The sequence below is a fragment of the Mobula birostris genome, unplaced genomic scaffold (assembly GCF_030028105.1).
Source record: "Mobula birostris isolate sMobBir1 unplaced genomic scaffold, sMobBir1.hap1 scaffold_532, whole genome shotgun sequence".
NCBI classification, from domain to species: domain Eukaryota; kingdom Metazoa; phylum Chordata; class Chondrichthyes; order Myliobatiformes; family Myliobatidae; genus Mobula; species Mobula birostris.
In genome coordinates, this window is record NW_027278264.1 from 7,795 (window position 1) to 32,876 (window position 25,082).

A 25,082-nucleotide genomic window follows, 5' to 3' on the forward strand; every position below is an offset into this window, starting at 1 on the left:
TGTTCTTCTGTCTCTTGTGTTACAAAATTCTGAATTTCTTCACAGCACTTAGAAACTCCTCTTATGTTCGAAATATTTGTTTTCAGATACCATTTATATTTACTTTGCCTGTGATGCTTACCAGAATTTCTGGATATTGGGAAGAAAGACTTAGTGAGATAGGTGCTAACCATAGGGAAAAACAGAACTAGCTATTATTGGCATTTCAGACACCACCGCCGTGCTATGCCAAATTGATCGGTTCCGTGCGCTGTAGCTCTAAGAAATAGTGTGTTTTGGGTAGTGCAGTGAGATAAAATTATATCGAATTTAGTAAACGTCTAGTAACTTGTTTATCAAATTGTTTGATTTCAAGAAACACATATTATCGTAAATTATCATCTGGCTCCAAAACAACGGCGTTTCGTGTATTGGCAATTATGAGAACCCGATAGCTATTAAATTACAGAAACGCTGAAGAGCACTTCCGTCTGCGGCAGCAGATCTGAATATCCCAACCTTAACCGACACAATGCGTGGCTGCTCGGTTCTGGTATATGCATATGATATATAAAAAGAAATCACGCCCGATGATGTTTTGAATGAACTGGACCATTTTGCTGATTCCACTCCCAGAACTTAGGGCCGCCTGAAAAGTCAGAGGCGCGTGCCTTTAAGGATGGCTTTTTATGTAAGAGAAACAGAGACACAGAATATTAAATCCTTGTAAATGAAAGTCGCAAAATGTAGTGATATTAACAACATTGGCCGAACGTTCATCTGGACGTGTGTAGCAGCATTGGGCCGGTACCGAATTTAAACGAGAGCCGATGGTGTTACGGCCTGGGGGAAGTATCTGAAGGTGAGATCCTCTTAGTGGAAGCTCCAAAATACCACGAGGGAGGGGAGTTGACCGCTGAAGACACCTCGGTGAGAGAAAGGTCGCGGCGACTGGCCCCTGCAGCCGTGAAGGACGTGTGTGTGGATTATAGGACTCTGACAAGGCGCACTGTCATTGACCTGAATACGGGTCTGACGGCCGAAGACGCGATGGTCTGTCTGAATGGTGCGATGTGGTTTAATGTGCTGGATCTGAGGAGTGGATGTTGCCAGATCCCGATGAGTGAGGCCAATGAGGAGAAGACGGCAGTTATAGGTCCCCTAGGATTCTTCCAGTCCGAAAAGATGCCACAGGGCATATCCGGAGCCCTTGCAACCTTCCCGCGGGGGACGGGGGATGTGGACTTGTTTGGAGTTTTGGTGTATTTGGATGATCTCCTAGCATTGAGATTCACCTTGGAAGACTATGAATTGAGGCGAGTGAGGAATCCCGGGCGACTAGGGATAAACTAAGTAAAACTTTCTTTGGACGAGTGCCAGCTCTGGAGAAGGACGCAGATCCTGAGTGTTTGGCTGAGAGAGGAGATTTGTACCGCTGAACTGAACGCTCAGAAATGCAGGATGGAGACTGAGTGCTGCAATTTTGGGACAACCATTGAAGGATTGGAGTCCACGCTCATCAAAGTGGAGACGGGGAAACGGTATTCCGAGCCGAAGCTGCGGTCATTACTGATGAATTAATCCAAAGAGACGCTGCAATGACCAACCTTCGAAAGGATCAGCAGAAGCTCAAGAAATCGACCCAGCACAGATTGGAAGAAGCTGGTGGTGTAATTGCGTCCCAGATAGAGATGGACACGGAGCGTGTGTCAGAACTGCTGCGACTGCGGGTGGAGGTCGAGGAGTCAAAGAGTCAGAGGGCATCTCGATTGCCGGAGGTTGAAGAGGCCGCAGAGGCAGCCCAGGCTAAGTGCTTCCGTTTGGAGAGCATCAAACAGCATTTACCAATCGAGGAAATGGGGAGGAATATGGATTCGAAGGATGGTGTGCTGGTTGTGTGGTACATACTAGGTGAGAGTAAGCGTTCGACACGGACTAGAATGGTCGAGATGGACTGGTTCCGTGCTGTAATTGTTATATGGTTAAATGGTTATAGAAGGAGGTGGGACCATGAGGGAGGTGGTAGGCAGCAGGGGGAGGGGGCAGAGTAAAACTGGGATAGGGGAAAGGCGGGGGCGGGAATTTCCGGAAGTTGGGGAATTCAATATTCATACCAAGGGGCTGGAGACCACCCAGACGGTATATGAGGTGTTGCTCCTCCAACCTGAGTTTAACCTCATCATGGCAGTAGAGGAGGCCATGTATGGACATATCTGAATGGGAATGTGAAGCAGAGTTGAAGTGGGTGGCAACCAGGGGATCCTGTCTATTGTGCTCGACGAAGCAGTCCCCCAATCTGCCTCGGGTTTCACCGATGTAGAGGAGGCCGCACCGGAAGCACTGGATGTAATAGATGACCTCTCATGGTATTTTTTAATTCAAATCAGCCCTGTGTTAAATGTTTAACTATCACAGTGACTGAAGGCAGCTGCAGGTTCATGAGGAACTGTTACTGTCAGATTCTGCAGTTTTTGCGGCTGCTCATCGCACCCAGGACTGAACCCTGGTCACTGAGTATTGGAGGAGTCTGTTCTGCTGATGTTAGCCTTAAACTAGACTGATGTTTAATATTGTGGATCTGTGAAAGATAAATCCGTTCGGTATCAAATCCCGTGTCTCAGGTACTTACTGTATCTACCACACTCACAATGTACACTAGAGAGGTCACTCGGCCCATCTGGTCCCTGCCCAGGTTTCTGTTCCATATCAGTATTTGAAAATCTATCCCTGCCGTTCCCCTCTCACTCTCCCTGTGATGACAGGTTGCAACTAGTCACCACTCCGTGGGATAGGAGATTTTCTTTGAATTTCATGGAATCATAGAAATCTACAGCACATTACAGACCCGTTGGCCCACAATGTTTTGTCGACCATGTAACTTACTCTAGAAACTGTCTAGAATTACCCTACTGCATAACCCTCTATTTTCCTAACCTCCATGTATCTATTTAAGAATCTCTTAAAAGACCCTATTGTATCCTCCTCTACCACCATCGCTGGCTGTGCTTTCCACACACACACCACTCTTTGTGTAAAAACTTAGCTCTGACATCTCCTCTGTACCTACTTCCAAGCAGCTTAAACCTATGCCCCCTCGTGTTAGCCATTTCAGCCCTGGGAAAAGCCTCTGGCTATCCACACGACCAATGCCTCTCATCATCCTATACACCTGCATGAATTTCCTGCATGATTGTCTCCAGGCTGAATAAGACGATGAACTCACTGTGGTTTTGATGTTCTTTGGAGCTCTGAACTAAGGTGGTTAAACTCCTCCTTCCCCGCTCTTTTCAACGTTTTCTATCATTTTCACTCATTTCAAAGGACTGTGCCATAGACAGCTGGGTTGTTGCAATGCACTTCTAAAGTCTGACAGCAGACTAGCGAGTGAATCTTCGATGGAGCAGAGGCAGAAATCAAAGAGTTGCCAGCCTGAGTCAGGGCTTTGGGGCTCCAGAAAGAGATGGGGTCTAGAGTTTATGAGGAGGAGGAGGAAGAAGAGGAATCAGACCAGCAGGATGTGGCTACAGAAACATTTGGAAGCTGATTGATTTTTAAAAAGGTGGTTAATGTCTGCAAAATACTGGAGAAAATCAACAGATGAGGCCGCAAATGTGGAGAGGAATAAATAGATAACGATTAGGCCGAGCCCCTTCGGCATGGCTAGACTGTGTACTCCTCTGCTTAGTTGCTGCCCGAACTGCAGAGTTCATCCAGAATAGTGTGTGTGTGTGTGTGTGTGTGTGTGTGTCTACATTTCCAGCAACAGCAGAATCTCTTGTGTTTTATATCTGCATTTTGTAAGAGGATTGTACCTTGGCTCCTGACACGCGAAATGCCTGTTGATATTGAGTATATTATTTATGGAAGCTGCTTTCTGCGTGAAAACAGCTGCTGAGTTTTCTACACACAAAACACAGTGAGGCATGGACATGGAACCGGTGCCTGCAGAAACCTAAAGTCACCGTGATCACCCAGAAAGCGGTGCCTTAAAAATAACGCCCGCGCTGCAGCACCGATTAAATGCGCAGGCGTCAGGGTTGTTGACGTTCCCGAATATCACGCATGCGCGCAGTACACAAAAGGCCGCGGAACGATCAGCTACAGGTAAGAGCATATTCCGGGCGGGGGGTTTCGACTCTGACTGAGGGGCAATTGCTCCTGCCATCGTGGCCCGCAATCCCGGGGCAGTCCTGTTCTCTTCCCTCTCTCTCTCTCTCTCAGCCCCACCATCCGTACACGGGCCCCGGGGATCTTCCGGCTGATGAGGGAGTGGGAACCGATGCATCTTTCAGACAGAGCTGAGCTCCAGCTGTCTAAATACAAGGATTAGGAACTCGGAGAAAGGGAACAAAATCTTTTAGATCAGTAGCTGAGAAAATCTCCTTTGTTCTACCTTCAACCACAAACAAAAGAAACTCTGCAAATGCTGGAAATCCAAGCAACACACATAAAATAGGTAAAATAGAACTATTTTCCATAGATGCTGCCTGGCCTGCTGAGTTCCTCCAGCATTTTGTGTGTGTTGCTTGTTCTACCTCCTCTTGTTCTGGATGTTTCTACCCGTGGGAACATATTTTGACCCATTCTGTCCGGTGACATAATGATATCAAACACCTTTGTCCTGGGCAACATGTAGCTTTCACATAACAAACGTGCCAGACTCCAATGAGACAGACTGCTGCCCTTCCCTTCATATTCATTGGCATTGCCATCAATGAGTTCACCACCATCAGTCACCTGGGGGAGGGTTCAGGAGAGATATTTATGTACAACACAGAAAATGGTATTACCTGTGTGTATTGTGGCAATGCAAAAGTTGCTGGAGAATGTGCAAGTGGGAAGAAGTGAGTGATATTGGGAAATCTGACTTTTTAAAGTATCATTTTACGAGCAAATCAGATATGGACAGTGTGCAAAATTTCTGTTGAGAAGATCCTTCATTACCCGCTACAGGCCCGCTACATAGGTTGTGTGAGAGTGCAGATGAACATGATCAAACCTAGGGGAGATCAAAGTTCTTATTGATTGTGATTTGCTAGCTGTTAAAGTCAATACCTCTCTATATAAAATTCAGTGTGCACATTTTTGTTACTGTTAAAAATTGCACAGCGCAAGATATTTGCACACACTTGTCATTACAAATTTGAGGGGGCATTGGTGGAAAGGTGGGGAGACCTCCAGTGTCCCTGACACCATCACCTACAAGATGTGTATCCAGCTACACTTTAAGGAGTTGGAACTCAAAATAGATGAATTCCGGATCATCTGGGAGTCAGAAGGGATGATAGATATAACATGAAGAGAGGTGAGTTACACCCAAGGTGCAGGACACAGGAAACTGGGTGAGAGTCAGGAAGGGGAATGAGGTTAAATAGCCATCGCAGAGTACTCTTGTGGCCATCCCTCACAACAGCAGATGGACCACTTTAGAAACTTGTTGGGCGGTGGGGGGGGGGGAATTACCTTGCAGAGGAAAGTCAAAGTGGTGATAGGGGGTTAGTTAGTTTGGGAAATAAAACTAGCAGAGGTCTAATATCCTAGTGGTAAGGCTTGCTATTGCTAGTGTGGGGGTGGGAGTGTTGGTTAAAGTAAAGTTGCAGGGGGGTGGGGGGCGGAAGCCAGAATGACAGAACAGATAGTGGAGAGGGTGAATTGAATTGAATTGACTTTATTACATACATCCTTCATATACATGAGGAGTAGAAATCTTTACGTTACATCTCCGTTTCAATGTGCAATGTGTAATTTATAGTAATTTATAACAAATAGTTTGTACATAGGACAGTCTATATAACATAGAAATACAGTTCTATCAGCATGAATTAATCAGTCTGATGGCCTGCTGGAAGAAGCTGTCCCGGAGCCTGTTGATCCTGGCATTTACGCTGTGGTACCGTTTCCCAGATGGTAGCAGCTAGAACAGTTGGTGGCTGTTTCTGTAAATGTCCTGTCAGTGGAAAGTTCACATCTGCAGATTCGCTGTGCTGTCCGCACCACTCTCTGCAGAGTCCTGTCATTAAGGGAAGTACAGTTCCAAACCAGGCAGTGATGCAGCCAATTAGATTGCTCTCAATATTGCCCCTATAGAGTGTTCTTAGGATTTGGTGGCCCATAACAAACTTCTTCAACTGTCTGAGGTGAAAGAGGCGCTGTTGTGCCTTTTCCACCACACAGCCGGTATGTACAGACCACATTAAATCCTCGTTGATGTTTATGCCGAGGAACTCAAAGCTGTTCACCCTCTCAACCCCAGATCCATTGGTGTCAACGGGGGTTAACCTGTCTCCATTCCTCCTGTTGTCCACAATCAGCTCCTTTGTTTTTCTGACATTGAGGGAGAGGTTGTTTCCTGGACACCAGACAGATTTGTTCAGACCTAAGACGAAGTCAGCAATCAGAAGGTTGAGCATGGTGCCATGAATGTGCTGAGCTGTGTATATCACAATGCAAGAAGCATTGTAGGAAAGCCAGATGAGCCCAGGGCATGGAATTATGATATTGTAGGCATCACTGGGAGCTGGTTGCACCCAACAGTCTGAGGGATTCAGAGGAACAAATTTGTAGAGAGTTCACAGACTATACCAAGAAACAAAAGTTGATATTGTAAGTGATTATAACTTCCCATATGTAGCCCCCTGGTAAACCTCAGCTCGCTCAACTCGCTTTCATCTAGGGGAAGCAGCCTTCGGCCCCGCCAAACTGGGTAATCAAGTTTGTGTGGCTGCTGTGGCCAGTTAGAAGATTAGGTTTTGTACCTTTAAATTAATCACGGACATGGACACGTGACCGGGCTCTTCTTGTAGCGTATGGTGCGCTGTCTTCTCCAGCATCTCCGCCTCCACATTCAAGGATCAGTGACATTCCCGCAAAATAACAGACAATACAGCATATGCCATTAAATGATTACAATTTATAGATATTACTGGAACTATGTAATTAATAGAGATAAAATATAAAAGGAAATAAAAGGCGCCAAACTTATCAAAGTTCACTTCGTGCACAACAGTTGGATCTCAAGTAACGGGGTCTCCTTTCCACCATTCAATCCCCTCCGACCACCTCGACCCGCCGCCTGGGACCAACCACAGTGGTCGACCAGACGCTCCACACGAGTATGTCTTCGTCTCCTCTCCTCGCTGAAGACCCTGGGCCTTGGACTCTGGCTCGTGGTCCATCCTATCGGCCAGCCCACAGCATCGTGTCCACTGTCTCTGTCCCCATCGTGCCTTCTGCGCCAAAGCCCGCGCATCACACTAGCTTACAGACACACAAGAAAAAATAACGTCTATCCCAATTGGTTAGCAACTGAATACTACTCTCTTTGTAACCCAAACAAGCAGCTAGAGAGAAAACTTTCTCAGCAGTTAACATAACAAAGAAGCCATTTTGGTTACCGTACACAGTAACATAAAAGAAGAAACCCCTTACACATATATTGACTGGGACTCCCATACTGTAAAAGGACTAGTTGTCAAATGTGCCTTAATTAGTATGTAAAATTTCCGATGTTGAAGTGTGCAGTAAGCTATTAGAAAATGGTCCAGGGCTGGTGACTGAAATTAGTGTACGGGAACACGTTATGTCTAGTGATCATAATGCCATGGGATTCCAAGTAAATACGGAAAAAACAGAGGAATGGACCAGGGGTTGAGATTCTAAATTGGAGAAAGTCAATTTTTATGGTATTTGCAAGGATTTGACAAGTGTGGATAGGGACAGGCTGTTTTCTGGCAAAGGAGTACGTGGTAAGTTGGAGTTCTTCAGAAGTGAAATTTTGAGGGTGTAGAGTTTGTATGTGCCTGTCAAAATAAAAGTTGAATTGTAACTAGTGCAGGGAACCTTGGTTTTCAAGAGATATTGAAGCCCCAGATATTTTGTTCCTGTAAATGCCTCAGGCTGTTGGGTGCTACCAAAACACATTAATGACTACAATATCATATTTCCACACCCTGAGCTCATCTTTCTTTAGTTGTCTTCTGTTGGTTTCTAAAAGCTTCTCAATCTTTTTTGCTCATTATCTGCACTCTCTTTGTTTTTTATGTTGACTTTGGCTTCTCACTTCAGCCATGGTTGTGTCCTCCTGCCTTTCTAATGCTTCCACTTTTTTGGGATGTGTCTATCACTCAGCTCCCGAATTGTTCACAGAAACTCCAGCCATTGCTGCTCTGTTGTCATTCCTACCAGTTTCCCTTCCAGTCAAGTTTGGCCAGCTTCCGTGTCACAGAAACATGGAGAAAGTCAGTGCAGAAACATGCCCACTCTGGAAGATCCGAATGGTAATTTATATAAGGAGACAAAATGGATGGGGGAGATTTTACATAGTACTTTTGCATCTGTATTTGCTCAGGGGATGGACACAGAGTCTATAGAAGTGAGGCAAAGTGGCATCACCTTCGTGGACCCTGTACAGATTACAGAGGTGGAGGTGTTTGCTGTCTTAAGGCCAATAAGCGTGGATAAATCACCAGGGCCTGACAAGTTGTTCCCTGGGACCCTGCGGAAGACAATTGCAGAAATTGTTGGGGCCCAAGCAGAGATACTTAAATCGTCCTTAGTGACAGGTGAGACACTGGGGGATTGGAGGACAGCCAATGTTGTTCTGCTATTCAAGAAAGGCTCTAAAAATAAATAGGAAATTCTACATTGGTGAGCTTGACATCAGTTGTGAGGAAGTTATTAGAAAGTATGTGCAGGAAATCAATATATATTTGGATACATGTGGACTGATTAAGGATAGGCAGCATGGCTTTGTGCATGGTAGGTCATGTCTAACCAATCTTATAGAGTCTCTCGAGGAAGTTATCGGGAAAGTGGATGAAGGCAATGCAGTGGATGTTGTCTACATGGATTTTAGCAAGGCACTTGACAAAGTCACATATGGGAGGTTGGTCAAGAAGGTTCAGTCACTCAGCATTCAAGATGAGATGGTAAATTGGATGAGACATTGGCTTTGGGAGAAGCCAAAGTTGTGGTAGCAGGTGGTTGCCTCTGTGACTGGAGGCCTGTGACTAGTGGTGTGCCACAGGGATTGGTGCTGGATCAGTTGTTGTTTGTCATCTATATCAGTAATCTGGATGATAGTGTGGTTAACTGGATCAGCAAATTTGTGGATGATACCAAGATTGGGGTGTAGTGGGCAGTGAGGAAGACTATCATGGCTTGCAGTGTGATTTGGACCAGCTGGGAAATAGTTTGAGAAATGGAAAATGTAATTTAATGCAGACTAGTGTGAACCGTTGCATGTTGGTAGGAACAAGGTCTTACACAGTGACTGGTAGGGCACTGAGGAGTGATGTAGAAGCAAGGGATCTGGGAATACAGGTCCATAATTCACTGAAAGTGATGCCCCAGTTAGATAGGGATGGAGAGAAAGATTTTGGCACATTGGCCTTCGTAAGCCAAAGTACTGAGTACAGGAGATGGATGTTATGTTGACATTGTACAAGACAATGGTGAGGCCTAATCTGGAGTATTGTGTACAGTTTTGGTCACCGACCTACAGGAAAGATATAAAAGAGGTTGAAAGAGTCCAGAGAAAATTCATAAGGATGTTGCCAGGTCTGGAGGACTTGGTTATAAGGAAAGATTGAACAGGTTAGGTGTTTATTCCTTGGAATGTAAAAGATTGAGGAGAGACTTGATGGAGGTGTACCACAATTATGAGGGGTAAAGATAGGGTAAATGCAAGCTGGCCTTCTCCACTGAGATGGGGTGGGACAACAACAAGAGGCCATGGGTTAAGGGTGAAAGGTGAAATATTGAGGGGAACATGACTGGAAACTTCTTCACACAGAAGGTCATCCGGGTGTGGAATGAGCAGACAGCACAAGTGGTGAACGTGACCTCAATTTCAACATTTAAGAGGTTTGTGTAGGTACCTGGATGGTAGGGATATGGGAGTAGAAAGCTTAAATAGTTCAGCACAAACTAGATGGGCCGAAGGGTCTTGTTCTGTGTTGTACTTTTCTATGACTGTGACAAGAACCTTAAATAGTATTAATATTCACTCTAATTCCTTTTATCAGACCGACCGTTCATCTCAGCAGCAAATTTTTATATGGTGTTAAAACTGTGGCACTTTAATCTAACAGTGCATAAAAGAAAGTCCCAGCTGCAGGTCAACAAAGGCTATTTGTGTGAGAGTGCTTCAGTCACTGTGGAACGAGACACCCATGTAGCTCAGTGGGAAGAGGGAATAATACCAATGGAGAGACTCAAACTGAGGCAAAGCACAGATTGGAGATGGCAGAAATGCCCCATTCTTATAGAGACAGGAAAAGCATCAGAGAGATTGATTCCAGTTAACATTTAATCCTAGATACCAGCACTGTGCCAGTTCGAAGATGAGTTCTCTCTCCAACTTGGGTTGAACCTCACTATAACAGTGTGATGTCAGATCACAGCTTGTTGACTAAAGTGATCTCATTTGAAATGTTGTCCTTCAGCCATTGATGGATTTTGTAAATATTTTTACAGGTTAAAAACGACAAGGAATTTATCTACAGGAATCTCGAACACAACACGCCAGTTTTTCTGACTCTGTCCAGATATTTAAGAATTGGAGCAAGGGATTCACTCGATCTTCCTTCCTGCTCAGACTGGGCAGGGATTCAGTCAATCATCTGACCGACTGGCATGGCCGTCAATCTACACAGGGGAGAGGCCATTCACTTGCTCAGACTGTGGGAATGGATTCACTGGGTTACCTCAACTGAAGGTACATCAGCAAGTTTACACTGGGCAAGACCATTCACCTGTTCTGTGGGTGAGAAGGGATTCAGTTGGTCTTCCCACCTGTAAGCACACCAGTCAGTTCACATTGGGCAGAGGCTTATCATCTGCTGAATTTGTGGGGAAGGATTCACTCGGTCAGCTGACCTAATGGCTGACCAGCGAGTTCACACCAGGGAGCGGCCATTCACCTGCTCAGACTGTGGGAAGGGATTCCATCAGTCAACCACCCTACTGGTACACAAGTCAGTTCACACTGGGGAGAGGCCGTTCACCTGCTCAGACTGTGGGAAGGGATTCACTCAATCGTCCAACCTAATAGTGCACCAGCGAGTTCACATCAGGGAGAAGCCATTCACCTGCTCAGACTGCAGGAAGGGATTCACTAGGTCATCTGACCTACTGGTGCACCAACGAGTTCACACTGGGGAGAGGCCATTCACCTGCTCAGATTGTGGGATGGGATTCACTCGGTCATCTGAACTGAAGGAACATCAGAGAGTTCACACCGGGGAATGGCCATTCACCTGCTCAGACTGTGGAAAGGGATTCACTTGTTTATCTAAACTGAAGGTACATCAGCGAGTTCACACTGGAGAGAGGCCATTCACCTGCTCAGACTGTGGGAAAGGATTCTCTCGGTCATCCAAGCTACTGGCACACCAGTCAGTTCACACTGGAGAGAGACCATTCACCTGCTCAGACTGTGGGAAGGGATTCATTTGCTCATCTAATCTGAAGGCACATCAGCGAGTTCACACTGGAGAGAGGCTGTTCACCTGCTCAGACTGTGGAAAGGGCTTTACTCGGTCACCCGACCTACTGGTACACCAGCGAGTTCACACTGCAGAGAGGCCATTCACCTGCTCAGACTGTGGGAAGGGATTCACTCGGTCACCCGACCTACTGGCACACCAGAGAGTTCACACTGGAGAGAGGCCGTTCAGCTGCTCAGACTGTGGGAAAGGGTTCAGTCGGTCACCCGACCTACTGGTACACCAGCGAGTTCACACTGGGGAGAGGCCGTTCACCTGCTCAGACTGTGGGAGGGGGTTCACTCAGTCCTCCACTTTACAGAGACACCAGTCTGTTCACACAGGGGAGAGGCCGTTCAGCTGCTCAGTCTGTGGGAAGAGATTCGCTCGGTCATCCAACCTAGAGAGTCATCAGCGAGTTCACACTGGGGAGAAGCCGTTCACCTGCTCAGAATGTGGGAAGGGATTCACTCATTCATTCACCCTACACAGACATCAGCGAGTTCACACTGGGGAGAAGCTGTTCACCTGCTCAGAATGTGGGAAGGGCTTCACTCGGTCATCCAATCTACAGAGTCATCAGCGAGTTCACACTGGAGAGAAGCCGTTCACCTGCTCAGACTGTGGGAAGAGATTCACTTGGTCATCCCAACTACTGGCACACCAGTCAGTTCATACGGGAGAGGCTGTTCCCCTGCTATGAATGTGGGAAAGCATTTCTGCAATCATCCTGCCTACAGAGACACCAGCGAGTTCACACTGGGTAGAGGCCATACACCTGCTCAGAGATTGGGAAGAGATTCTCTCAGCCATCTCCATCAAATGTGCATCATTGAGTTCACACTGGGGAGAGGCCGTTCACCTGCTGTGAATGTGAGAAGGGATTCACTCAGTAATCTAACCTTGTAACACGCTACCGGGTTCACACTGGGGAGAAAGTTTCAATAAGCTTCATGCTGGATATTTGTCCATCATTGTTTCTCAATGCAATTTTGAGAGTGACTGTCGGTGCTGAACTTGGGGGGGGTGTGACGTCACCTGTGGGGGAGCACTCGTATTTAAAAGCACCACAATGGACATTTCTTATGATTTCAGTGGGACAACAACATTAATCACGGGTTTCATCACTGAATCCAGTGTTGTGAGATGTAAAGTCCCCTGTTATGTGTCCGGCTGTGCCGTGTTGTTGGTGGAGTGGGCAGCGTGGTGTTTGTCTCGATTCGGGTCACAACACCAGAATTGCCAGCGGGGTCCACACACAGTGTATTAGTGACCAGAAAACCTCTCGTCCCTGCAGTCTTTGTCTCCTGGTAAACTCAACACCCTGACAATGTGGATCATAGACACCCCTTCCTCTCAGAGTCAGGGGATCATTCAGACAGCTGATCAAAGAGAGGAATTATATTTATTGGTCATTAAAGTTCACCCAGATTCGATGTTATTGTTCCCGTTTGTGGGAGGGGTGGGTTTTGGGGGGTTGATGATCGGGATGCCGTTCTTTTTTATACGGGGGTGGGGTGGGAGTCCGATTTTTTTCACTCTGAAAGCCTTTTTCTTTCTTTGTTTCGTGACTCTCTGGAGGAGAAAAAAAACTCAGAGTTGTTTATGGATACCTGCTTTGATAATGAATTAACCTTTGAACTATCCGTCCCGAGCGGGACTTCCCGTGTCCAAATATTTTCATTCCCATTCCCATTCCGACGTGTCAACCCATCGTCTCCTCTTGTGCCAAGATGTGGCCACCCTCAGGGTCCAGGATCAGCACCTTATATTCCGTCTGGGTTCATTTTCTCTTTCTTCTCTCTCTCTCTCTCTCTCTCTCTCTCTCTCTCTCTCTCCCTCTCCCCCCCCCCCCGACTTTTCAGCTCAGTGCTTCAACTAATAAAGACAACCACGCCATTTGCCTTCTTAACCACCCGATCAATCTCTGCAGTCTCTTTCAGGGAGCATTGAACTTGGAGTCTAAGATCCCTCTGATCATCAACACTGTTCAGGGTTTTGCATTTAACAGTGTACTGTCTCACACATTCGACCTACCAAGCTGCCAAGGTGATCATCACTAATCAAAACTCACTGAGATTTCTCAGGTCCTCTTGAATTTATTGCCAAGTGCACAAGTACGGGAAGGTACAGGTACAGAGAAACACTGACTTGTGGCAGCATCACAGGCAAGTACATTCAGATAACACACGGAACACAAATTATACGATTCTCTGTCAGTCACAATCTATAAATACGTTTTATGTCATTAAAAGTATATAAAATACATTGTGTTGTGATCAATATTAAAATGTGCATTTTGTGTCAATAACAGACTTGGAAATGTTGAATTTTGGTCCCTGTCTCCATTCCTCCTGTAATCCACAACCAGCTCCTTTGGTTTTGTGACAATGAGGGAGAGGTTGTTTTCTGGACACCACTGTGTCGGGGTGATGACTTCTTCTCTGTAGGCTGCCTCGTTATTATTTGCGATTAGGCCAATCAATGTAGTGTCGTAAGCAAATTTAATTAGCAGATTGGAGCTGTGGGTGGCGACACAAGTCATGGGAATACAGAGAGTAAAGAAGGGGGCCAAGGAGACAACCCTGTGCGTATGAGTGCTGAGGGTCAGAGAGACAGAGGTGAGGGAGCCCACTCTTTCCACCTGCCGGCGATCTGACAGGAAGTCCAGGATCCAGCTACACAAGGCAGGGTGAAGGCCGAGGTCTCTGAGCTCCTTGTTGATACCTCACGCCTTCGTATGGCTACTGCTCTGCCCATGACTGCAAGGAACTGCAGAGAACTTTGGAGAGCAGAGAACATCAGAGAAGCAAACCTCCCCTCCATGGACTCTTCCTACACTTCCCCTGCCTTGGAAAAGCCAGTCATATACTCAAAGATCCTCACAACCCGGACATTCTTGCTGCAAACCTGCTCCCCCATCGGGGAAGAGATACAAAAGCCTTAAAGCGCATACAACCAGGCTCAAGGACGGCTTCCTGTCTGCGGCTATAAGCCAAATGAATGGTCTCCAGTCCGATAAAATGGACTTGATCTCACAATGTAATTCGAGATGACCCTGCACCATATGTCTATCTGCACTGCACTTTCTCTGCAGCCATAATGGTTTGTTACAGTTATTGTTTTGTCGTATATCAGATCAATGTACTGCCGTAATGTATAGATCTGTGTGGATGGTACGTCAGGCAAGATTTTCACTGTAGCTCAGTACATGATAATGATAAACAAATTCACCATTTTAATTGTGTGTAAATATTAGACAGACTGAGCTTCTGCTTTGGAATGACAGAAGGAAACTTAACTGAACTATTGTTATTTCTGAGGAATGCAGATAAATAGAAAAGGCTTCAATCTCGCATTACGATCTGCGGTAACAACTATGAATTGCAATAATGTACATATTAAATTGTTAAATTATATAAATGTTGCAAAACTAGAAATAAAAGATGTAATAAACTCTTTTAATTGTGTGGAAATTCTGGAGCAGAACTTAACTAAACTGTACACATTTATGAGAAGCTCAGAAAAATAGAAATGTCTAAATTCTCAAATGCATGGCTTTGTGTTAAATGTTTAACCATCACGGTGACTGAAGGCAGCTGCAGGTTCATGAGGGACTGTTACTGTCAGATTCTGCAGTTATTGCGGCTGCTCATCACACCCAGGACTGAACCCTGGTCACTGAGCATTGGAGGAGTCTGTTCTGCTGATGTTAGCCTTAAACTGGACTGATGTTTAATATTGTGGATCTGTGAAAGATAAATCAGTTCTGTATCAAATCCCGTGTCTCAAGTACTTACTGTCTCTACCATACTCACAATGCACACTAGAGGCCACTCGGCCCATCTGGTCCCTGCCCATGTTTCTGTTCCATATCAGTATATCAAAATCTATCCCTGCCGTTCCCCTCTCACTCTCCTTGTGATAACAGGTTGTAACTCCTTGGGAAGGAGATTTTCCTTGAATTTCATAGAATCATAGAAATCTACAGCTCATTACAGACCCTTTGGCCCACAGCGTTGTGCCGACCACGTAACTTACTTTAGAAACTGCCTAGAGTTACCCTACCACATAGCCCTCTATTTTCCCGAGCTCCATGTACCTATCTACAAGTCTCTTAAAAGACCCGATTGTATCCACCTCTACCACCGTCGATGGCAGTGCATTCCACACACACACCAAACACTTTGTTTATAAAACTTAGCTCTTTCACCTTCTCTGCAACTACTTCTAGGCAGCTTAAACCTGTGCCCCCTCGTGTTAGCCGTTTCAGCCCTGGAAAAAAAGCCTCTGGCTATCCACACGACTAATGCCTCTCATCATCCTATACACCTGCATGAATTTCCTGCATGCTTCTCTCCAGGCTGAATAACACGATGAGCTCACTGTGGTTTTGACGTTCTTCAGGGCTCTGGACTAAGGTGGTTAAGCTCCTTCTTCCCTGCTCTTTTCAAAGTTTTCTGTCATTTTCACTCATTTCAAAGGTCTGTGCCTCAGACAGCTGGATTGTTGCAATGCACCTCTAAAGTCTGACAGCAGACTAGCAAGTGAATCTTCGATGGTGCAGAGTCAGAAACCAAAGAGTTACCACCCTGAATCAGGGCTTTGGGGCGCCAGAAAGGAAATGGGGCCTAGAATTTACAAGGAGGAGAAGGGAGAGCAATCAGACCACCAGAATGTGGCCACAAATGAAAGATCAGAAACATTTTGAAATTGTTCGATTGAAAAAAAAGGGTGGTTAACCTGTGCAAAATACTGTAGGAAATCAACAGATCGGGCCGCAAATGTGGAGAGGAATAAATAGACAACGTTTAGGCCGAGCCCCTTCAGTATGCCTAGACTGTGTACTCCTCTGCTTAGTTGCTGCCTGAACTGCAGAGTTCCTCCAGCATTTTATGTGCATGTGTCTACAGTTCCAGCAGCAGCAGAATCTCTTGTGTTTCATATCTACTTCGGCATGAAACACGCGGAAAGTTTGCTGATATTAAGTGCATTGTTTATGAAAGCTGCTTTCTCCATTAAAAGAGCTGCTGAATTCCGCCCCCCCCACCAAAAAAAAACTGAGGTATGAACATGGAACCGGTGTTTGCAGAAATGTTTAATGGCACCGTGATTACCCAGAAAGCTCTGCGTAGGAATGGTCGCTGTCGCTGAAGCGCCGATCGAATGCGCATGCGTCAGGGTTGCGGTTGTCCCGAATATCACGCATGCGCGCAGTACATAAAGGCCTCGGAAAATCAGCTCCAGGTAAGAGATATTCCCCGGTTGCCGGATTCGGAACAATTGCTGTGAGCTCCGGACACCGTGGCCCGCAATCCCGGGACATTCGTGCTCTCTTCCCTCTCTCTCAGCCACACGATCCGTACACGGGCCCCGGGCAGCTTCCGGCTGATGAGGGAATGGGAGCCGATGGATCTCTCAGACAGAGCTGAGCTCCAGCTGTCTAAATGCAAGGATTAGGAACTCGGAGAAAGGGAACAAAATCTTTTACATCAGCTGTTGAGAAATTCACCTTTGTTCTGCCTCCCATCACAAATAAGATAAAATCTACAGATATTGAAAATCCAAGCAACACACTCAAAATGCTGGAGGAATTCAGCATTTGTACTGTTTTCCATAATGCTGTCTGGCCTGCTGAGTTCCTCCATCATTTTGTGTGCGTTGGTTGTTCTACCTCCTCTTGTTCTGGACCTTTCTACCCGTGGGGACATGTTTTGACCCATTCTCTCTGAGGACACAATGATATCAAGCACCTTTGTCCTTGGCAACAAGTGCCAGACTCCAATGAGACAGACTACTGCCCTTCCCTTCATATTCACTGGCCGCCAGTCACCTGGGGGAGGGTTCAGGGGAAATATTTATGTACAATACAGAAACTGGTGTTACCTGTGTGTATTGTGACGATGCAAACGTTGCTGGAGAACTTGCAAGTGGGAGGAAGTGGAGTGATATTTGGAAATCTGACTTTTTAAAGTGTCGTTTAGCAAGCAAATCAGATACGGACGGTGTGCAAAAGCTGGTGTGAGAAAATCCTTCATAACCCTCTACAGGCCTGCAACACAGATTGTGTGAGAGTGCAGATTAACTTGATGAAACCCAGAGGATATCAAAGTTCTTATTAATAGTGATTTGCTAGCTGTTAAAATAAATCCCTCTCTATTTAAAGTTCAGTGTGCACATGTTGTTGTCACTGGGTAAAAATTGCACAGCACAAGATTTTTTGGCACACTGGTCATTACAAATTAGAGAGGACATTGGTGGGAAGGTGGGGAGACCTCCAGTGTCCCTGATGCCCTCACCTGCAAGATGTGCATCCAGCTGCAGCTTCGACATACCCACCCCACAGAATCCACAGCCTCCCGTAACTTCCTGTCGTCTATCACGCAGGTCTTAGACGACGGCAAGCAGGAGAGTCTGGATCGGCCACTGACCCTGGACGAGCTGACAGGCTCCATCCGTTCCTTTGGGTCGGGTAAGACTCCCAGAAGTGACAGCTCACCGGCTGAGTTGTACTCGGCTCTGTGGAACTGGATGGGCCCAGACCTGCTGGAAGTGTACAACGCTATGCTTCTGGCCGGCAGTATGTCTGAGTCCATGAGGAAGGGCATCATCACCCTCATCTACAAGCAGAACGGGGAAAGGGAGGACATTAGGAATTGGAGACCCATCTCTCTCCTGAATGTGGGCTACAAGATCCTGTCCAAGGCTATCGCCAACAGGGTCGAGTCTGCTCTAGGACAGGTGATTCACCCGGACCAAACCTGTGCTGTACCGGGCAGGAAAATCTCAGACAACCTCGCACTGCTGAGGGACACCATCGCCTACGTGCAGGACAGGGGGGTGGACACCTGCCTGGTCAACTTGGACCAGGAGAAAGCCTTCAACAGGATATCACACACACACATGGCGGACGTGCTTTCCAAAATGGGATTTGGGGAGGGAATCCGGAATTGGATTAGACTGCTCTACACAGACATCCGTCGTGCAGTCCAGGTCAACGGGTGGGAAACAAACAGCTTCCCCATCAGGTCGGGAGTCAGGCAGGGCTGTCCCCTCTCCCCTGTCTTGTTTGTCTGCTGCATAGAACCCTTTGCGGAAGCCGTCAGGAGGGATGAGGGCATAAGAGGGGTGACGCTGCCAGGCAGTGGAGGGACCCAAGTGAGAATCTCCCTGTGCATGGACGACGTCACCGTCTTCTGCTCTGATCCGAGGTCAGTTCACAGGTTGATTGGCACCTGCGAACAGTTTGAGCTAGCGTCGGGGGCCAGGGTCAACCGCACGAAGAGCAAAGCCATGCTCTTCGGCAACTGGCCCGACCGATCCAGCGTCCCCTTCACCATCAGGTCTGACCACGTGAAGGTGTTGGGGATCTGGTTCGGAGGGGCTGAGGCATGCAACAAGAACTGGCAGGAGCGGACTGCCAAGGTGAAACAGAAACTGGGACAGTGGGGAGGGCGCTCCCTGTCAATAACGGGCAAGAACCGGGTCATCAGGTGTGAGGTGCTCTCAGGGCTGCTGCACTTGGCGCAGGTGTGGCCCGTCCCCCGCTCCAACAGCTCGGAAATCACCCGAGCTGTCTTCAGGTTCGTCTGGGGATCCAAGATGGAGTGGGTGAGATGGACTGTCATGCACAAGTCCCTGGACAATGGGGGCAAGAACGTCCCCAATGTCGCCCTCACCCTAATGGCCAGCTTCGTATGTGGCTGCATCAGGTTGTGTGTAGAACCCAGGTATGTGGGCACCAAGTACCACTATGTGCCCAGGCTCTACCTGTCGCCCTGGCTACGAAGGATGGGTCTGGCCCCACTCCCGCGCAACGCCCCAGTCAGCTGGTCGTTGCTGGCATACCTGTCCTACGTAGCAAAGTTCTTCCAGGAGAACGCCTTTGACCACGGGGCCATCAGGCAGTGGTCAGCACGTAATGTCCTGCAGGCACTGCAGGAGAAGGACGTGATGGACACAGTGGGGTGGTTCCCTAAGCAGACCGTCCAGTTCATCTGGCAAAATGCCTCATCGCCAGATCTCATCAACAGGCACCAAGACCTCGCCTGCTGGCGGTGAGAGGGACCCTCCCAGTCAGAGCCCTCCTATATGCCCGGAACGTCGTCTCCGCACCCCACTGCCCACGGGAGGACTGCAGTGAGGAGGAGTCTGTGACAGTTCGCAGAGAGGGTGTGGAGGAGGATGGACGGGCTAGTGTCACGTTTCATCCCCAGCAGCTGCGTAACAGAGGACTCTCTGATCTACGGGCTGTTCCCGGGGACGCACACGGAGACCAACATCCGGTGCTGCTGGCAGATCATCAACTCGGTGAAAGACGCTCTTTGGTCGGCCCGAAACTTGATGATCTACCAGCACATGGAGATGTCCGTGGGAGAATGCTGCCGACTGACACATTCTCGGCTGCAGGAGTACGTGCTGAGGGACGCACTGAAACTCGGTGCAGCCACCGCAAGGGCCCGGTGGGGAAGGGCCACAGTATAGAGTTCTTCTCCCGTGGGAGTGGGAGGGGCCGGGTGGCGGGGAGTATACCCCTCAACAATGATACGGTAAGGTGAACAACTGGAGTGCCACGTGGGTGGCCATAAATATGGATATGTACAGACTATAATGGAAACGTATGTAAAGGATGGGAAGTTATTGAATGGTTTATTGTATATATTTATTTTTGAATATAGTATATTTTGAAACATAAAAAAAACCCTGCACTTTCAGGCATTGGATCTGGTGTTTTATAAGGAATAGGATGGGAGGTAGAAAATAGCATTACTGGTCAGGGATAGTATCACGGTTGTAGAAAGGGAGGACACTGCAGAGGGAGTGTCCACTGAGTCAGTGTGGCTGGAAGTCAGGAATAGGAAGGGATCAATCACTGTGCTGGGAGTATTCTATAGGCCCCCAAATAGCCCTCGGGACACCGAGGAGCAGATAAATTCCATATCATCCAGGAGTTGGATGGGTGATAGATATGTCACGAAGAGAGGTGATTTAAACCAAAATGCAGGACATAAGAAACTGGGTGACAGTCGAGTAGGGGAATGAGGTTAAATAGCCATTGCAGAGTACTCCTGTGGCCATCCCACACAACAACAGGTAGACCACTTTAGACACAGTTATGGAGGATTACCTAGCAGAGGAATGTCAAAGGGTTGATAGGGGATTTGTTAGTTAGGAAATTAAAACTAGCAGAGGTCTAATATCCTAGTGGTGAGGCTTGCTGGTGCTGGTGTGTGCTGGAGTGGGTGGGGAGGTTAAACTCAAGTTGCAGGGGGGATTGGAGTCAGAATGCCAGAAAAGGCAGGAAGGAGGTCCCAGTGCAGGTAGTTACATTAGACAGCCTGAATGTTTTTTCACCATTGACTAGGTGGGCCACTGTTTCTGTACTGAACTTCTCCAAGTTTGGGTACTGTTGATGGGGACGACCTACCAGAGACAAGTTGTAGTGGTCGCGTCTCTGGCACTGAGACTGGACCCTTACCTCAGAAAGGAAGGAGTGAAAAGAGGAGAGTAGTAGTGATAGGGCATTTGATGCTATTACATGAGTTGGTGAGGAAGGACAGGCAGGGGACAAAACATAAATGTAGCCAGTTAAAGGGGTTGAAGTGTGTCTATTTCAACAGTAGGAGCGTTAGGAATAAAGGGGATGAACTTGGAGCACGGATCAGTACATGGAACGATGACGTTGTGGCCGTTACTGAAACTTGGCTGGAGGAAGGGCAGGATTGGCTGATGCAGGTGTTTTATAAGGAATAGGATGGGAGGTAGAAAAGGGAGGGAGTAGCATTACTGGTCAGGGATAGTATCACGGCTGTAGAAAGGGAGGATGCTGCAGAGGGAGTGTCCACAGAGTCGGTATGGGTGGAAGTCAGAAATAGGAAGGGATCAATCACTCTGCTGGGAGTAGTCTATAGGCCCCCAAATTGCCCTCGGGATACCGAGGAGCAGATAAGCAGACAGAGTTTAGAATGGTTCAGGAAATACAGGGTTGTAGTTATGGGTGATTTCAACTTCCCTCATATTGACTGGCACCTCCTGACTGCAAGGGGGGAGAGATGGGGCTGAATTTGTCAGGTGTGTTCGAGAAGGATTCCTGACACAGTATGTGGACCGGCTGATGAGAGGAGGGGCCATACTATATCTAGTTCTGGGTGATGGACCTGGTCAGGTGCAGACCTCTTGGTGGGGGAGCATTTTGGTTAGAGTGACCACAACTCCCTTAGCTTCAGCATAGCTATGGAAAAGGACAGAACAGACAAAATGGGAAAGTGCTTAACTGGGAAAGGGCTAACTATGAAGGGATGAGGCAGGAACTACTGAGAGTAAATTGGAAACAGATGTTCAAGGGTGAAAGCACAGAAATGATGTGGAGGAAGTTTAGGGACCACTTGTGCTGGGTTCAGGATAGGTTTTGTCCCATTGAGACAAGGAAAAAATGGGAGGAAAAGCATATGTTAGATATAAGAAGCAGGAAGCAGGAGGGGCTTATGAGAAATCTAGGGTAGCCAGGAAGGAGCTTAAGGACTTAGGAGAGCTCGAAGGGGGCATGATGAGAAGGCCTTGGCATGTAGGATTAAGGAGAACCCCAAGGCGTTCTATGCGAATGTGAAGAACAGAAGGACGACAAGAATGAAGGTGGGGCTGCTCAAGGATGAAGAAGACAACATGTGCCTGGAGGTGGGGGAGGTTGGGGAGGTCCTAAATGAATACTTTGCTTCAGTATTTACAATTGAAAAGGATCTTGATCAGAGTGAGGTCAAGTTAGAACAGGCCTGTGTGCTGGACAAGGTGGAGATTAAGGAAGAAGAAGTGTTGGATCTTCTTAAAAACATCAGTAAAGAGCTTTTCCAAATGTTCCCTTTAAATTTGCACTTCCCCACTTACCCATGACCTCTGGTTGTCGTCCCACCCAACCTTAGTAGAAAAACCTGCTTGCATTTACCCTATCTATACCCTCATAATTTTGTATACTTCTAACAAATTCTCAAAACAATGTATAATTTCCTTGTTTATGTTTAGAACCTTTTTTTAGGTGTATAAGATGATGAGGGGCATTGATCGTGTGGATAGCCAGAGGTTTTTTCACAGGGCTGAAATGGCTAACACAAGGGGGCAGAGTTTTAAGGTGCTTGGATATACTTTATACTTTATTGTCGCCAAACAATTGGTACTAGAACGTACAATCATCACAACGATATTTGATTCCGCGCTTCACACTCCTTGGATAACAAATATTAAATATTAAAAAATATTAAAAATAGTTAAATTTAGTAAATATTAAAAATTTAAATTATAAATCATAAATAGAAAATAGAAAAATGGGAAGTAAGGTACTGCAAAAAAACCGAGAGGCAGGTCTGGATAATTGGAGGATACCCCCCAGATCCGGGTCAGGATCTGTTCGGCAGTCTTATCACAGTTGGAAAAAAGCTGTTCCCAAATCTGGCCGTACAAGTCTTCAAGCTCCTGAACCTTCTCCCAGGGGGAAGAGGGACAAAAAGTCTACAGAGGGGATGTCAAGGGTAAGTTTTTTTTACAGAGAAAGTGGTGGGTACGTGGAATGCACTGCCAGCTATTTGTGTGAGAGTGTTTCAGTTACTGTGGGGCCAGGAACCCATGCAGCTCAGTGGGAACAGGGAATAATACCAATGGAGAGAGTCAAACTGAGCCAGGTCACAGATTGCAGATGGCAGAAATGCCCCATTCTTATTGAGACAGGAAAAGCATCAGAGAATTTGATGGTCATTCCAGAAACCAGCACTGTGCCCAGTTAGAAGAGGATTTCTCTCTCCAACTTGGGTTGAAGTTCACTGTAACAGTGTGTTGTCAGATCACACCTTGACAACTCAAGTGATCTCATCTGAAATGTTGTCCTACACCCATTGATGGATTTTGTAACTCTTTTTGCAGGTTAAAAATGACAAGGAATTTGTCTACAGAAATCTCGAACACAACACACCAGTTTTGCTGTCTCTGTCCAGATATTTAAGAAGTGGAGCAAGGGATTCACTCGATCATCCTTCCTGCTCAGACAGTGGGAATAGATTCAGTCAGTCATTTCAACTGAAGATACATCAGCAAGTTCACACGGGGAAAGGCCATTCGTCTATTCTGTGTGTGAGAAGGGATTCAGTCAGTCTTCCCACCTGTGGACACCAAAGGCTGGTCATCTGCTGGATTTGTGGGGTAGGGTTCACTTGGTCATCTGGCCTAATGGCTCACCAGCGAATTCACACCGGGGAGCGGCCGTTCACCTGCTCAGACTGTGGGAAGGGATTCTCTCGGTCATCTTACCTAATGGTACACCAGCGAATTCACACTGGGGAGCGGCCATTCACCTGCTCAGACTGCGGGAAGAGATTCACTTTGTCATCTGATCTACTGAAACACCAGTCAGTTCACACCAGAGAGAGGCCATTCACCTGCTCAGACTGTGGGAAGGGATTCTCTCGGTCATCTTACCTAATGGTACACCAGCGACTTCACACTGGCGAGAGGCCGTTCACCTGCTCAGACTGTGGGAAGGGATTCACTCTGTCATCTCATCTGAAGGAACATCAGCGAGTTCATACTGGAGAGAGGCCATTCACCTGCTCAGACTGTGGGAAGGGATTCGCTTCGTCATCTCCACTGAAGGTACATCAGCAACTTCACACTGGTGAGAGGCCATTCACCTGCTCAGTGTGCGGTAAGAGATTCACTTTGTCAACTGATCTACTGAGACACCAGTCAGTTCACACCAGAGAGTGGCCATTCACCTGCTCAGACTGTGAGAAGGGATTCACATCGTCATCTAAAGTGAAGGTACATCAGAGAGTTCACACAGGGGAGAGGCCATTCACCTGCTCAGACTGTGGGAAGGGATTCATTCTGCCATCTCAACTGAAGGTACATCAGCTAGTTCACACTGTGGAGAGGCCGTTCACCTGCTGTGAATGCGGGAAGGGATTCACTCAGTCATCTATCCTTATGTAAATCCCGCTTTGGCTAGCAGCTTAATATAGGGGGTGATAGCCCCCCAGCCTGGGAAAACTTAAGAAATCTCATTTGGTTGAATGCTGCGTGATGTGTCCCCTGTTACAGATCAGTACCCCGAAATAACAAAAACAGTACAGAGTATGTGATTATACGATTGAGCTTTATAATTCTTACTTTGACTATAGGGTCAGGAAAGAAAACCAAAAAAAGAAAAGGGGCCCACTCCCTCCATTCGTTTCTTCTCATTTCTCCCCGGCAAAAGACCGGGAAAATCTCTCTTCCAGACTCACATGAAAGAACAACATTTCTCTCACTGGATAACCCTGCATTCCAAAATCCTGTTATCTGGATTCATAACCTGAAGATTGCTGCTACAAAGAAACCATTACCTCAGCAGTGAAACATTACAGAGAGGCCATTACATTAGCAGTGAAACCTTACAGCATGTTACACGTGTGACACACTGCCGGGTTCACACTGGGGAGAAAGTTTCAATCGGCTACATGCTGGATATTTGTCCATCAGCATTGCTGAATGCAATTTCGAGAGTGAATGTTGGTGCTGAACTCTGCAATTATTACTGCTGGTCACCACACCCAGTTCTGCACCCTGGTCACTGGACATGGGAGGAGTTTCTTCTGC

General features: G+C 46.9%; 1 pseudogene; it reads left to right on the plus strand.

The window, feature by feature from the left end:
• The first annotated feature begins 4,055 nt into the window (after nt 1–4,055).
• LOC140193360 (uncharacterized) lies at nt 4,056–25,082 on the plus strand (annotated as a pseudogene).